This window comes from Canis lupus, chromosome 34 (genome assembly GCF_011100685.1).
Source record: "Canis lupus familiaris isolate Mischka breed German Shepherd chromosome 34, alternate assembly UU_Cfam_GSD_1.0, whole genome shotgun sequence".
Classification (NCBI taxonomy): Eukaryota; Metazoa; Chordata; class Mammalia; order Carnivora; family Canidae; genus Canis; species Canis lupus.
The window spans coordinates 28667123-28684441 of NC_049255.1; the positions used below are offsets into that span (position 1 = coordinate 28667123).

A 17319-nucleotide genomic window follows, 5' to 3' on the forward strand; every position below is an offset into this window, starting at 1 on the left:
ATTTTAAAAAAGAATGATTAAATATGTAATACTCATAAGATGCTAAAAATATAAACCAAATATAATAGCAACATCGATGATCATCTGTGTATGTTTGTGTGTGTATATATGTATATAGAGTTGACAATAAATATTTATGGTAGCTACTTTTGATTTGGATTCATGAATAATTTCTGTTTTCTTATCTATAATTTCTATATGCAAACAAAAGCATTTCATTTTTTTCAAAGATTTTATTTATTTATTTAGAGCATGAGTGGGAAGAGGGGCAGAGAGAGTCTCAAGCAGACTCTTAGCTGAGCATAGAGCCTGATGAAGCTCCATGTTACAGCCCTGAGATCATGACCTAAGCTGAAGCCAAGAGTCTGATGCTCAACCCACTGTCAGCCAGGAGCCCCTGCCAAAACATTTCTAAGTATAAAATCAAAGTTATATTCTCACTTCTTGGAATTGTTAAATCAGAAACATAAGGAAGCTTAGTTTTTTCTGGTTTATGTGTATACACATATGGTTAGATGATAAGGAGATACATACACACTAGCGAGGCCTCCGGGTTAGAAATCAGGGCTTTGTTTACTCAAGCAACATAGGGGAAGAGTGATTTCTAACATTGTCCTTCATATGTAGCACACCACAGATTGCAGAATGACAGGAGGATAGTATACGCATGTAATGGGATTGTACTATGGAAGAATGTTGTGTGGGTCTCACCCTACTGATGCTGATGCTTTCAGCTGGGAATGCCTGGGGCACTTACGTGGGCCTATATTTACTCATAGGGAGCCCCACAAACATTCCTCTGCACCACCCACTAGCAAGGCCAACATTGTGGCTGAACTAGCCTTTGTGATTCTTTTTTTTCTCTATGTATATGTATATGTATATACGTGTCTGTGTGTGTGTGTGTGTGTGTGTATAATATAAGGGCACATATTTACATCTTCCTTATTCATCTGTGCATGGACACCTGGGTGGCTTGCATATCTTATCTGTAGTAAATAATTATGCAATAAACACAGGGGTGTGTATATCTTTCCAAATTAGTGTTTTCATTTTCTTTGGATAAATATGCAGTAAAGATATTACTGGATGATATGGTATCCCCATTTTTAACTCTTTGAGGAAATTCCTTACTGTTTTCCACAGTGGCTGTACCACTTTATGCTACTACCAGCAGCACACAAGTGTTCCCTTTTCTTCACATCTTCACCAACACTTGTCATTTCTTGTCTTTTTGATACTAGCCATTCTGGCTGGTGTGAAGTGATATCTCATTGCAGTTCTGACTTGCATTCCCCTGATTGTTAGTGATGTTGAGCATCTTTTCAGGTGTTTGTTGGCCATCTGTATGTCTTCTTTGGAAAAATGTCTATTCGGTTCCTCAGCCCAATTTTTTCTGGTGTTGAGTTGTGTAAGTTCTTTATGTATTTTGGATATTAACCCTTATTGGTTGTATAATTTGCAAATATATTCTCCCATTCACCGGGCCACCTTTTTGTTTTGCTGATGGTTTACTTTGCTATGCAAAAGCTTTTTATTTGGCATTGTTCTAATAGTTTATTTTTGCTTTTGTTTTCCTTGCCTGAAGAGACAAATCCATAAATATGTTGCTAAGTGTTACATCCTAGAGATTACTGCTTATGTTTTCTTCTAGGAGTTTTATGGTTTCAGGTCCCCCGTTTGGGTATTTAATCCATTTTTAGTTCATTTTGTGTGTTCTATGAGAAAGTGTTCTAGTTTCATTCTTTTGCATGTAGCTGTCTGGTTTTCCCAACACCATTTATTGAAAAGACTGTCCTTTTGCCGTTGTATATTCTTGTTTTCTTTGTTGTAAGTTAATTGTATGTGTTTAAGTGTAGCTTTATTTCTGGGCTCTCTATTTTTTTCCATTATGTCTATTTTTGTGCCAAGACCATACTCTTGGATACTACAGATTTGTAGTATATCATGAAATCTGGAATTGTGATACCTCCAGCTTTCTTCTTTCTCAAAATTGTTTTGACTGTTCATGGTCTTTTCTGGTTTCATACAAAATTTAGGAATACTTGCTCTAGTTCTATGAAAAATACTACTAGTATTTTGATGGCTTGCATTGAATCTATAGGTTGCTTTGGGTAGTATGGAAATTTTAGCAAATTAATGTTTCTAATACATGAATATGGAATATCTTTCCATTTCCTTGGGTCATCCTCAATTTCTTTCATTAATGTCTTAGAGTTTTTAAAGACACACACATGTCTTTATCAATTAAATTTATTCTAAAGTATTTTATTTTTTGTTATAATTATTTTGTTTTTGTTTTCTACCTTATTAGTGTCTAGAAACATAACCTATTTCTGCATATTAATTTTTGTATCCTGTGACTTTACTGAATTCATTTATCAGTTCTAATGGATTTTTGTGGAGTACTTTTGGTTTCTGATTATGGAAAAGTTTCCTAAAGATCCCTGCCCCTCCAGCATACCTTCTAAAATTAGTAAATAGATATCTTTCCTATATACATTAGGTGCTTCTCAAACTGCTACTCCCATACTGTATCTCTGTGAGATTGCTTGTCATGCTATCTAAGGGCAAGGACTATTTCTTGTCACCTTCCAGCTGTCTTGGGGTGGAGCCTGTGGATTTTAAATTTCCTGATGTGAAGCTCCGCTGATTACGAAAACTCTCTAAGTGAAGCCACTCTGGTTTTCAAAGCCTAATGTAATAAGAACTTGTCTACCCTTGCAGAGCTCCCATGTCTGGGATCCCTGGTGTGGGGTTGGTTCCCCTCCTTCCCTTCTCCTAGGCTTGTGGTGTCCCTCCCATTTGTGTTTAGTCTCACAGGTTAGTTTGGTTCCCAGCTGGGACTCTGCCCTTCCCACTGTTTTCAATGTGATTCTGCTTAACTGTGGAGATGGTTCTTCAGTTTGTTTTCTGGGGCTCATCGATGTGACTATTATCTGGGTGTATTCATTGAGACCAGGTAAGCTTGGGATCCTCCTAGTTCCCCATCACTTCCTTCCAGGATTTTCTATGTAGAGTGTCATGTCATCTGCAAATAGTGACAGTTTTACTTTTTCCTTACCAATTATGACGCCTTTTATTTCTTTTTCTTGCCTTATTACTTTTTCTAGGAGTTCCATTCCTATGTTGAATGAAATTGGTGTGAGTGAACCTCCTTTTATTCCTCCTGATATTAGACAAAAAGGTCTGTTTTTCACTATTGAGTATGATGTTAGCTGCTGATTTTTCATATGTGGCCTTCATTATGTTGAGGTATGTTTCCTCTAAATCTATTTTATTGAGAATTTTTTTTCTTTTATAATGAATGGATTTTGTATTTTACCAAATGCTTTTTCAGTATCTACTGAGATAGTCATATGGTTTTTATCTTTCCTCTTATCAATACGATATCTCACATAGATTTTCAAATATAGAATCACCTTTGTATTCCTGGAATAAATCCTACTTGATCATAGTGAATGATGCCTTTTTTAATGTATTGTTGAATACATACTTCAGATCTCCTCAGTTTTCTCCTAATATCCCTTTTCTCTCATTGCTCCCAATCAGTATACCACATTGAATTTTGTTGTCGTGTCTCCTTAGGCTCCTCTTAGTTTTGACAGTTCTTAGTGTTTCCTTGTTTTTGTTTTTTGTTTTGTTTTAAGGATTTTATTTATTTGTTTATTTATAAGAAAGAGAGTGTGTGAACAAAGGAAGGAACAGAAGGAGAGGGATAAGCATATTCCATGCTGAGTGCAAAGCCCAGTGGAGGGCTTAGTCCCATGAGATAACAATCCAAAGCAAAAAAACAAGAGTTGGACACCCAACCAAGTAAGCCACCCAGTATCCTAAGATATCCTTGTTTTTGATGACCCTGGAAGTTTTGAGGAGGACTGGCCAAATATTATGTAGAATGTTCCTAATGTGGTCTTTGATATTTTTCTCATGACTAGATTGGGATAATGTGTTTTGAGGAGGAAGACCAGAAAAGGAAATTGACATTTTTATCACTTTATATTAAGGATATGTACTAATCAATATTACTTATCATAGTTGATGTTGACCTTCATATAGTGTTTGTCAGTTTTACTCACTATAAATGTATTCTTTTTTCCTTCATTTACATACTGTACTCTGAAATTCTTCTACACTTAAGAAGTGGAAAGATATGCTACACCTCTTTAAAGGACAAGCGCTACATAAGTTATTTAGAATCCTTTTATGTGAAAGAATTATCTACTCACCCTTTTGTTTATGTGGTCAGTCATTTATTTATAGCATAGACATTTATTTTATTCTTTGTGCCATAATCCAATACTACTATATACTTCTATATTTTGTTGCTCAAATTTTTTTCAGCTTTAGCCGTGAGCTTTCATTTGGCTCCTGTGTCCTCTGACATATGCCTTTAATTGAGTTTTTTGTTTGTTAGTACTTTACTTTATACCCTACATGATATTCCAGGATTATCTTGTATAGTACCTGTCCCAACCCTACAATCAGCTATTTACCAGGAGCACTGATGTATTCTATTAGAAAGTGATACTAGAAACCAAGACCTTGGTACCTAAGCATGCTTATTGCTACTGGAATATTATTGTGTCTAGGCCACTTTAATAATAAATCTAGGATCTGTGTATGTGTATACTAACTGTATGTATATACACTTGCCTATAAACATTTCTGTATTTGAGTTTATATTAAGGTAAATACAAATTCATGTTGATGTCTTCAGTTCTAATCCATTACCATATGGATCATTCTAGTCTTCTACTTCTCTCAACATTTCTAAAACGGTAAGAAAACTGGCTCCCACCATTTTCCATCAATTTATTGAAAAATTCCATTATTGTGTATTTATATTTTCAGGGCTGATAATCTGTGCACCATGGCAAGCAACATTATCAACTCAAGTACAATGATTATTTACAAGTCTCTGCATTCTGTTTATGTAATTATGTTTTTTCTTACTCAATTTATTAATCTGATGAAATACATTGATTAATATACAAAGGTTACAAGTTTTTCATGGAGTGTACTTGGTCAGAAAGTACAATTCTTTTTATATATTGTTGGGTTTACTTTTCTAATCTGTTAAGGACTATTGCTTTTTTATTCATAGGAGATTTTGGTTTGTAACTTTTTAAAAAATGTCTTTATTGGTTTTGACTATAGTGTAATGCTGGCTGCATGGAGTAAGTTAAGAAGTGTTCCTTCTGCTTCTATTTTTGGGGTGGTGCAGTAGAAATATATCCTCAAATGTTAGGTATAATTCACCAATGAAGTCATCTGGACCTGAAGCTTTTCTTTTTGGAATGTTTTTAATTGTGACTCAAAATAATTGATAACACAAGGAAATTCAAGTTATCTATTCTCCTTTTCTGAGTTTTTAAAAAGGATTTTATTTATTTATTCATGAGAGACACAGAGAGAGAGATAGGCAGAGACACAGGAGGAGGGGGAAACAGGCTCCATGCAGGGAGCCCGACGTGGGACTCGATCCTGGGTCTCCAGGATCACACCCTGGGCTGAAGTCAGCACTAAACCACTGAGCCACCCAGGTTGCCCTCCTTTTCAGAGTTTTGAGCTTTCTTCCTTTCAAGGAATTGATTTCCTTTAATTTATCAAAGGTGTTAGCACTAAATTGTTCATAAAATACCCTTATTGTCTTTCCAATTTTCATGGCATCAGTTACAATGACCAAATTTCATTTTTTATATATGTAATTTATGCCTACTCTCTCTTCTTCTCCATCTTCATTTGGGTAGAGGTTTTCTTCCTCCTCCCCCCAAAAACCAGCTTTTAATTGCTTAAATTTTATCTATAGCTTTCCTATCTTCAATGTCACTAAATTCTGCTATTATTTTTTATTTTTTGCTCGCATAAGGCTTAATTTTCTCTTTTTTCACTAGACTTTTAAGATGGAAGCTTAGACTATTGCAGGTTTTCTTTACTCATATAGGCATTTAATGCTATAATTTTCCTTCTCATTGCATCTTTTGATGTACCCCACAAATTTTGTTAAGTTCTATTTTTATTTACCTTTTGTTGAGACATCATCTTTGAGTCAGGTTATTGAGAAGTATCTGTATAATTTGTAAATAATTTTGGGACTTTCCAGCTATCTTTTTGCTATTGACTCCTGTTTAATTCCTTTGTGGTCTGATAGCATACTATGTAGAAAACTATTGTTTTAAATTTATTCCAGTGTATTTTGTAATATAGTTTGTAGTCTTTTTTTTTTTTTTTTAAAGATTCCACTTATTTATTCATAGAGACACAGCTAGAGAGAGAGGCAGAGACACAGGCAGAGGGAGAAGCAGGCTCCATGCAGGGAGCCCGACGTGGGACTCGATCCTGTGTCTCCAGGATCACACCCTGGGCTGCAGGCGGCACTAAACCGCTGTGCCACCCGGGCTGCCCCTAGTTTGCAGTCTTTTTAAAAGCTTCATGTGTATTTGAGAAGACTATTTTGTTGGAGTTGAGTTGGAGTTAAGTGTACTTGAGAAGAATAGTCTTCTCAAGTACACACGTATATATATATAAACACACACACTAGACCAATGATCTGGGATAATGCTGTTACAGTGACCTATCTCATTACTAATTTTGTGCCTACTTATCCATCAATAACTTGGTTATTTTTGCAGTTCAGTCAGGTTTTGTCTCATATGTTTCATTTTTGCTATAAAGTAAGCCAATATATAAGATTGTTTTGTTTTCTTGGGGATTTGACAACTTTTGTATTATATAATGGTCCCTCTTTATTTTTTATAGTCTTCCTTGTTTTCATACCTGATTTATCTGAAATTAGCATAGCTAATTGAGCTTTCTTTTGATTAGTATTATTGTTGTATATATTTCTTTATCCCTTTACCTTCAACCTACTTGTGTCTTTATATTTAAGCAACATATAGGTGTTTCTTATTTTTAGGTAATCCATTCTGATAATTTCTATCTTTTAATTGGGGATTTTAGACATTCCCAGTTAACGTGATTATTGATATTTTTGGATTACCATGTTTGTAATTGTTTTCTATTCATTGCTTTTGCTTATTTTCTATCCTTATCTCCTTTGTCTATTTTTTAAATTTAAATTTAAATTAAATTTGCCAACATACAGTATAACACTCAGTGCTCACCACACCACATTTCCTCCTTAATGTCCATCACCCAAGTACCCCATCCCCTCACCCACCACCCCTTCAGCAACTCTTAGTTTATTTCCCAGAGTTAAGAGGCTCTCAGGGTTTGTCTTCTTCTGTAACTCTTCCTCACTCAGTTTCTTCTTCCTTTGTGGTCCCTTGCACTATTTCTTATATTCTACATTTGAGTGTAACCATATGATAATTGTCTTTCTCTTGACTTATATCACTTAGTATAAAACCCTCCAGTTCCATCTACATCAAGCCAAATGGTAGATATTCATCCTTTCTGATGGCTGAGTAATATTCCATTATATATATATATATATATATATATATATATATATATTATATGTATGTATATGTGTGTGTGTGTGTATATATATATCACATCTTTTTATTATTTATTCATCTGTAGAAGGATATCTTGACTGCGTCCCCAGTTTGGCTATTGTGGATATTGCTGCTATGAATATTGGGGTGCAGATATCCCTTAGTTTCACTAAATCTGTATCTTTGTAGTAAATGAATAAAAAGTTAAACATAGGCCTACCTATGGCCCAGCAATTGAAGGTTTTTGACGAACCTCCATACTGTTTTTCAGAGTGGCTGTATCAGCTTGCATTCCCACCAAGAGTGGAAGAGGGTTCCACTTTCTCCACATCTTCGCTAACATTTGCTGTTTCCTGTCTTGTTCATTTTAGCCATTCTCACAAGTGTAAAGTGGTATCTCATTGTGGTTTTGATTTGTATTTCCCTGATGACAAGGGATATGGAGCATTTTTTTCCTGTGCCTGTTGGCCATGTGCATGTCTTCTTTGGAGAAATGTCTGTTCAGGTCTTCTGCCTATTTCTTGACTGGATTATTTGGTTTTGGGTGTTGAATTTGACAAGTTCTTTATAGATCTTGGATACTAGCCCTTTATTTGATTTGTTGACTGTCTCCTTTGCTGTGCAGAACCTTTTTTATCTTGATTAAGTCCCAATAGTTCAATATTGCTTTTTGTTTCCCCTGACTTTAGAGATGTGTCTTGCAAGAAGTTGCTGTGGATGAGGTAAAAAACATTGCTGCCTGTGTTTTCCTCTAGGATTTTGATGGATTCCTATCTCACATTTAGGTCTTTCATCCATTTTGAGTTTATCTTTGTGTCTTGTGTGAGCAAATGGTCTAGTTTCATTCTTCTGCATGTAGCTGTCCAATTTTCTCAATACCATTTGTTGAAGAGACTATCTTTTTCCATTGGATAGTCTTTCTTGCTTGACCAAAGATTAGTTGACTGTAGAGTTGAGAATCCATTTCTGGATTCTCTATTCTGGTGCATTGACCTATGTGTCTGTTTTTGTGCCAGGTCCATATTGTCTTGATGATCACAGCTTTGTAATATAGGCATTAAAGTCCAGCATTGTGATGCCCCCAGCTTTGGTTTTCTTTTTCAGCATTCCTCTGGCTACTTAGGGTCTTTTCTGATTCCATACAATTTTAGGATTATTCATTCCAACTCTGAAAAAGGTCCGTGGTATTTTGATATGGATTGCGTTGAATGTGTAGATTACTCTGTGTAGCATAGACATTCTAACATTTATTCTTCCAATCCATGAGCATGGAATGCTTTTTCATTCCTTTGTGTCTTCCTCAATTTCCCTCATAAGTGTTCTGTAGTGTTTAGAGTACATATATTTTACCTTTTTGCTTAGGTTTAGTACTAGGTATCTTATGTTGTTTGATGCAATTGTAAATGCGATTGATTCCTTAATTTCTGTTTCATCAGTCTCATTAGTCTCATTAGTTAGTTTATAGAAATGCAACTGATGTCTCTGCATTGATTTTGTATCCTACCACATTGCTGAATTGCTGTATGAGTTCTAGCATTTTGGGGTGGACTTTTTTAGGTTTTCCACATACAGTATCATGTCATCTGGGAAGAGTGATAATTTTCTTTCTTCTCTGTCAATTAGAATGTCTTTTATTTCTTTTTGTTGTCTAATTGCTGAAGCGAGGACTTCTAGTATTATGTTGAACAAGAGTATGAGAGTAGGCATCTCTGTCATGTTCCTGATCTTAGAGGAAAAGCTCTATTTTTCCACATTCAGAATATTTGCTGTGGGCTTTTTGTAGATGGCTTTTATGATATTGTGGTATGTTCCCTCTGCCCTACACTTTGAAGAGTTTTAATCAAGAAAGGATGCTGTGTTTCTCAAATGCTTTTTCTCCTATTGATTGAGAGGATCGTACAGTTCTTGTTTTTTCTTTTATTAATGTGATCTGTCACATTGATGTGAATGTTGAACTACCCTTGCATTCCAGAAATAAATTCCATTTGGTCACGGTTATTAATTCTTTTCATGTACTGTTGGATCCTATTGGCTAGTATCTCGGGGAGTATTTCCATATTCATATTCATCAGGGATACTGGCTCATAATTCTCCTTTTTGATGGGGTCTTTTGGGAACGAGGTAATGCTAGCATCATAGAATGAGTTTGGAAATTTTCCTTCCATTTTTATCTTTTGAAACAGCTTCAGTAAAGTAGGTATTATTTCTTTTTAAATATTTGGTAGAATTCCTCTGGGAAGCCATCTGGTCTTGGACACTTGTTTCTTGGGAGACTTTTGATGACTGCTTCAATTTCCTTGCTGGTTATTGGTTGGTTTGGGTTTTCTATTTCTTGCTGTTTCAGTTTTGGTAGTTTATAAGCTTCTGGGAATGCATCCATTTCTTCCAGATTGCCTAATTTGTTAGCATATAGTTGCTCATAATAAGTTCTTAAAATCATTTGTATTTCCTTAGTGTTGGTCATGATGTCTTCTCTTTCATTCATAATTTTATTCGAGTATTTTTTCTTTTTAGTAAATCTGTTTAGGCTTTTATATATCGTATTAATTCTTTACAAGAACTAGCTCCTAGTTTTGTTGATCTGTTTTATTGTCCTGGTTTCTATTTCATTGGGTACTGCTCTAATTTTTATTATTTCTCTTCTCCTGCTTGGTTTAGGCAATATTTGCTATTCTTTCTCCAGGTTCTTTGGGTATAAGGTTAGTTTGTATATTTGAGATTTTTCTAATTTTTTTGAGAGGTTTGTATTGAAATGTACTTCCCTCTTAGAACCACTTTTGCTGTATCCCAAAGGTTTTGAACAGTTATGCTTTCATTTGGGTTAGTTCCATGAATCTTTTTTAATTATTCTCTAATTTTCCTGGTTGGCACAGTCCTTCTTTAGTAGGATGCTCTTTTTTAAAAGATTTTATTTATTTATTCATGAGAGACAGAGAAAGAAAGAGAGAGAGAGAGAGAAATTGGGAGAGAGAGAGAGAGAGAGAGACAGAGACATAGGCAGAAGGAGAAGCAGGCTCTATGTGGGGAGCCTGACATGGGCCTGAATCTCGGATCTCCAAGATCAGGCCCTAGGCTGAGGGTGGCACTGAACTGCTGAAACACCTGGGCTGCCCAAGATGCTCTTTAAACTCCAAGTGTTTCAGTTCCTTCCAAATTTCCTCTTGTGGTTGAGTTGAAGTTTCAAAACATTTTGATCTGAAAATATGCAGGGAATAATTCCAATCTTTTGGTATCAGTTGTGACCTGGTATATGGTCTATTCTATAGAAAGTTCCATGTGTAGTTGAAAAGAATGTGTTCTGTTGTATTAGGATGGAATGTTCTGAATATATCTGTGAAGTCCATATGATCCAGTGTGTCATTCAAAACCTTTGTTTCTTTCTGGATCTTCTAGATGATTTGTGTGTTGCTATGAGTAGGGTATTGAAGTGTCCTATTATTAATGTATTATTATCTATTATTACTTCAGTTATTAATTGTATTCAGATGGAATGTTCTGAATATATCTGTGAAGTCCATCTGATCCAGTGTGTCATTCAAAACCCTTATTTCTTTCTGGATCTTCTAGATGATCTGTGTGTTGCTATGAGTAGGGTATTGCAGTGTCCTATTATTAATGTATTATTATCTATTATTACTTCGGTTATTAATTGGCTGATATAATTGGCTGCTCCCAAATTAGGAGCATAAATATTTATAAATGTTAGATCTTCCTGTTGGATAAAACCTTTAAGTATACTATAGTGTCCCTCTCATCTCTTACTACAATATTTGGGTTAAAATCTAGTTTATCTGATGTGAGGATTGCTACCCCAGCTTTCTTTGAGGACCATTTTCATGGTAAATGGTTCTCTATCCCCTTATTGTCAGTCTGAAAAGAGTCTTGTAGATGGCATATAGATGGGTCTTGCTTTTTTATTTTTTATTTTTAAAATATGTATTTATTTATTCATTAATTCATGAAAGAAACAGAGAGATGCAAAGACATAGGCAGAGGGAGAAGCAGGCTCCATGCAGGGAGCCTGATGTGGAACTTGATCCTGGGACTCTAGGATCACGCCCTGGGCTGAAGGCAGGCACTCAACTGCTGAGCCACCCAGGTGTCCTGGGTCTTGCTTTTTTTTTTTTTTTTCTGGGTCTTGCTTTTTAATCCAATCTGATACCCTGTGTCTTTTGACTGGATCATTTAGCCCATTCATGTTCAGAGTAACTATTGAAATATTTGAATTTAGTGCCATTGTATTACCTATAGTCTCTGTTTCTGCAGATTGTTTCTTTGGGCTTCCTCTTCACTTACAGGATCCCCTTTAGTATTTCTTGAAGAGCCAGCTCGGTGGTCACATATTATTTGTTTCTGTCTGTCCTGGAAGCTCTTTATCTCTTCTTCCCATTCTGAATGACAACCTTGCTGGATAAAGTATTATTGGCTGTATTTTTTTTTCTCATTTAGTATCCTGAATTTATCATGCCAGCCCTTTCTGGCTTGCAAGGTGTCTGTGGATAAGTCTCCTGTTAATTTAATATTTCTCCCTATATATATATAGGAATCTTTTGTCTTAGGCTGCTTTCAGGATTTTTTGTCTGTGAAATTTGCAAGTTTCTCTATTATGTGTTAGGATGTTGATCTATTTTTATTGATTTTGGGAGGGGTCCTCTCTCCCTCTTTGATACGAATGCCTGTTTATCTCACCATATTAGGGAAATGCTCAGCTACAGTTAGCTTAAATATATCTTATGCCTCTCTCTTACTCTCTGTGCCCTTAGGAATTATAATAATCTGGATGGTAATTTTCTTTTTCAAACTATTGCTTATCTCTGGGAGCCTCTCCTCCTAGTTGTTTTTCCCTCTTTTCCTCAGCTTCCTTCCTTTCTATCAACTTGTCTTCTATGTCACTTATTCTCTCTTCTGCCTCATTTACCCTAGCTGTTAGAGCATCTAGCTTAGACTGCATCTCAGTTAGAGTATTTTTAATTTCAGCCTGATTAGATCTCATTTCTGCATTAAGAGAGTCTCTAGAGTCTTTTACACTTTTTTCAAGCCCAACTAGTAACTTTTTAATTGTTATCCTGAACTCCATCTCCAGCATTTTACTTAAATGCATACCCATTACATGTGTGGCAGAGAATATTCCCTTTGGTTCTTTCTTTTGTTGTGGATTCCTCCTACTAGTCATTTTGTCCAGTGAAAAATGCCTGTATGAGTGAGCGGAGTGAAAATTATCAACCATGACCCAAGCAAAATACACATTAGAAAAAAAAAATACACACTAGATAATTCCAAAGAGATCAAGAACCAGAGAATAAAAGAACAAAGACAGGGCAGCCCAGGTGGTTCAGTGGTTTAGTGTCACCTTCAGTCCAGGACGTGATCCTGGAGACCCGGGATCAAGTCCCACATCAGGCTCCCTGCATGGAGCCTGCTTCTCCCTCTGCTTGTGTCTCTGCCTCATTCTCTCTCTCTCTCTGTCTCTCTCTCTCTCCAATAAATAAATAAATAAATCTTAAAAAAAAAGAACAAAGAGGCAAAAAAATAGAAAAATAATGGGGGGGAGATATAATATACCACAAAGTGGACAAAGCAGGGTGATCCACTTGGTCCTGAGTATTTTGGTGTATGTGTTAAAAGATACTAAATTCCAAAATTATCTGAAAAAAAAAAAAAAAGTTGGGATGCCTGCATGGCTCAGCAGTTGAGCGGCTAAGAGCATGATCTCAGGATTCTGGATCAAGTCCTGCATTGAGCTTCCTGTGAGGAGCCTGCTTCTCCCTCTATGTCTCTCTCTCTCTCTTTTTTTTTTTTACGAAGCCAAACTCCAAACTATATTCTGCTAATCAGTTTTTTTATCAAAAAATTCAAAATAGAGAAAACCACAAAGTACAAAAGCTTTTCTGATGCTTTTCATTATCACAGAACACACCACCTGCAATGTGTACAAAGAGGAAATGTGGGGTGGAAGGAGAGTCAAAATGGGAAAAAGGCTGGATGGTCAATTTCACTTCTTCTCTTTCTTCTTGTCCTTCTTATTCATAGCCAGGATCATCATGAGTTTTCTGAAGAGGGTAACGAAATCTAAGAAGAGGTCAACGCAGTGCCAGATATAATCCTTATCTCCATTTTCAGCCTTTTCAATAATGAGTTGAGTATCAAAAAGGACAAACCCACACATGACCACCAGCCCCACATACAGGTTTGCCTGGAAAAGCCAAATGGATCCAATGAAAAGGTTCCCCAGGGAAGATAAGAGCATCAGACTCATGACTGAGAAGTCATCAGACTTCTCTCTCTCTCTCTCTCTCTCTGTTTGTCTCTGTCTCTCATGAATAAATAAATAAATCTTAAAAATATAAATTAAAATTAAAATTTAAAAAGTAAAAAAAAATAAAAAAAGTAAAATTTATATACAAAAATAAAATTGAATAGAGTGAATGGAAGCTAAAATGAAGTGCATATATATATGTATGAAGTGTATATATATATATATATATATATAGAGAGAGAGAGAGAGAGAGAGATAGTAATTGTAAAATATGAAAACTAAATAAACCTTGAAAACAGTCTCATTGTTAGTGTATAGAAATGTCACTGATTTCTGGGCATTGATTTTGTATCCTGCCACGCTACCGAATTGCTGTATGAGTTCTAGCAATCTTGGGGTGGAGGCTTTTGGGTTTTCTCTGTAGAGTATCATGTCATCAGTGAAGAGGGAGAGTTTGACTTCTTCTTTGCCAATTTGAATGCCTTTAATGTCTTTTTGTTGTCTGATTGCTGAGGCTAGGACTTCCAGTACTATTTTGTATAGCAGTGGTGACATACAGTGGTGACAGGGACATCCCTGTCTTGTTCCTGATCTTAGGGGAAAGGCTCCCAGTGCTTCCCCATTGAGAATGATATTTGCTGTGGGCTTTTCATAGATGGCTTTTAAGATGTTGAGGAATGTTCCCTCTATCCCTTCACTCTGAAGAGTTTAGATCAGGAATGGATGGTGTATTTTGTCAAATGCTTTCTCTGCATCTAATGAGAGGATCATATGGTTCTTGGTTTCTCTCTTGCTGATATGATGAATCACATTGATTGTTTTACGAGAGTTGAACCAGCCTTGCATCCCGGGGATAAATCCTACTTGGTCATGGTGAATAATTTTCTTAATGTGCTGTTGGATCCTATTGGCTAGTATCTTGTTGAGAATTTTTGCATCCGTGTTCATCAGGGATATTGGTCTGTAATTCTCCTTTTTGGTGGGGGTCTTTGTCTGGTTTTGGAATTAAGGTAATGCTGGCCTCATAGAATGAATTTGGAAGTACTCCATCTCTTCCTATCTTTCCAAACAGCTTTAGTAGAATAGGTATGGTTTCTTCTTTAAACGTTTGATAGAATTCCCCAGGGAAGCCATCTGGCCCTGGACGTTTGTGTCTTGGGAGGTTTTTGATGACTGCTTCAATTTCCTCCCTGGTTATTGGCCTGTTCAGGTTTTCTATTTCTTCCTGATCCAGTTTTGGTAATTTGTGGCTTTCCAGAAATGCGTCAATTTCTTCTAGATTGCCTAATTTATTGGCGTATAGCTGTTCATAATATGTTTTTTTTTTCATAATATGTTTTTAAAATCGTTTGTATTTCCTTGGTGTTGGTAGTGATCTCTCCTTTCTCATTCATGATTTTATTAATTTGAGTCTTCTCTCTCTTCTTTTTAATAAGGCTGGCTAATGGTTTATCTATCTTATTAATTCTTTCAAAGAACAAACTCCTGGTTTTGTTAATCTGTTCCACAGTTCTTCTGGACTCGATTTCATTAAGTTCTGCTTGAATCTTTATTAACTCTCTTCTTCTGCTGGGTGTAGGATCTATTTGCTGTTTTTTTCTCTAGCTCCTTTAGGTGTAAGGTTAGCTTTTGTATTTGAGTTCTTTCCAGTTTTTGGATGGATGCTTGTATTGCGATGTATTTCCCCATCAGGACTGCTTTTGCTGCATCCCAAAGATTTTGAACGGTTGTATCTTCATTCTCATTAGTTTCCATGAATCTTTTTAATTCTTCCTTAATTTCCTGGTTGACCCTTTCATCTTTTAGCAGGATGATCCTTAACCTCCACGTGTTTGAAATCCTTCCAAACTTCTTGTTGTGATTTAGTTCTAATTTTGAGGCATTATGGTCTGAGAATACACAGAGGACGATCCCAATCTTTTGGTATCGGTTCAGACCTGATTTGTGACCCAGTAGGTGGTCTATTCTGGAGAAAGTTCCATGTGCACTTGAAAAGAATGTGTATTCAGTTGCGTTTGGATGTAAAGTTCTGTAGATATCTGTGAAATCCATCTGGTCCAGTGTATCATTTAAAGCTCTTGTTTCTAGCCAGCAATTGCACTGCTGGGGATTTACCCTGAAGATACAGATGCAATGAAATGCCAGGACACCTGCACCCCGATGTTTCTAGCAGCAATGTCCACAATAGCCAAACTGTGGAAGGAGGCTCGGTGTCCATCAAAAGATGAATGGATAAAGAAGATGTGGTTTATGTATACAATGGAATATTCCTCAGCCATTAGAAATGACAAATACCTACCATTTGCTTCAACGTGGATGGAACTGGAGGGTATTATGCTGAGTGAAATAAGTCAATCAGAGAAGGACAAACATTGTATTCTCATTCATTTGGGGAATATAAAAAAATAGTAAAAGGGAATAAAGGGGAAAGGAGAAAAAATAAGTGGGAAATATCAGAAAGGGAGACAGAACATGAAGACTCCTAACTCTGGGAAACGAACTAGGGGTGGTGGAAGGGGAGGTGGGCAGGGGGTGGGGGTGACTGGGTGACGGGCACTGAGGTGGGCACTTGACGGGATGAGCACTGGGTGTTATTCTATATGTTGACAAATTGAACACCAATAAAAAATAAATTTATTAAAAAAATTAACCTTAAAAACAAAGAGTTAATAAAATAAGAAAATAGTTGAAATGAGAATTTTAAAAAATTGGAACATTTTAATCTGAAGGATAAACTAATCATGGGGGCAGGGAAATCTTCGTGTTCTCTATATTATTTTCCCCTGGCTCTGGAGTTTTCCAGTTCTGTTTTTTCAGTAAACTTGCTGTTTCCCTGCTCTTCCAGCTGGTCTTCTCCGGGAGGGACCTACTGCGCTGATTCTCAGGGGTCTGTGCCTGGGCTGAGTTGCATCACCCCTTGCTAGGGGGCTGGTTCAGTGTTGGGCTTAGTGTAAGATGTTTGCTCTGTGAGGCTTTTGTTCCCTGGAGTCTTTCCATGCCTCTTTTGAGGGTGTAAATAAAAATGGATCTTAGCCCCAAAGCTGAGAGATGGAGGTATGTGCCAAACTCTGCAGACTGCTGTGGGGTATGCCCCACTCATGCCATCCCTGGGGGCAGACAGAGAGACACTGATTTGTGCAATCTGTAGGGTTCCAGGAGGGAAAACCTTTGCCAGTCATTCGCATATGTGCTCTACCCTTCCCAGAGGAAGTGGAGGGTCACCCTGCTTCTGTCTGTTGCAGGGCCACGGTACAGCGTTCCTCTGGTAAAGTGCACCCCTGTACTGCCTCTTCCAGAAGAAGGTGGAGGGTTGCTGGTTCTAGTCCTTTGCAGGGACTCAAGAGCTGGAGAGAATGGTCAGAGAATGGTCACCAGATCTGGCAGCGGTTCATGCTTATGGCAAAACAAGCCGAGCCTTCTCCCAGGCTCATTGACCTAAGGCGGTTTCCCTGCTCCAGTGCCTGGGAAACGTGCCAGCTCAGGCCCCCCTGTTCTTTCTGTGCCCCTGGGAATACTGAAAGCCCTACCGTCCCACCTGTGATTCTGCCCCACTTCACCACTGAGCACCTTTCAGGCTTGCACCGGAGCATAGTGTATGGT

The 17319-nt window shown here is 36.9% G+C and overlaps 1 long non-coding RNA gene across 3 annotated transcripts in view; it reads left to right on the forward strand.

The window, feature by feature from the left end:
• The window catches only part of LOC111093938, a 65561-nt gene extending 60590 nt beyond the window's left edge, over positions 1–4971 (forward strand). For all 3 annotated transcript variants that reach the window (XR_005383565.1, XR_005383566.1, XR_005383567.1), the window contains one exon: positions 4855–4971. This is a non-coding gene — a long non-coding RNA (uncharacterized LOC111093938). The remainder of the gene's footprint in view (positions 1–4854) is intronic.
• The last annotated feature ends 12348 nt before the right edge of the window (positions 4972–17319 follow it).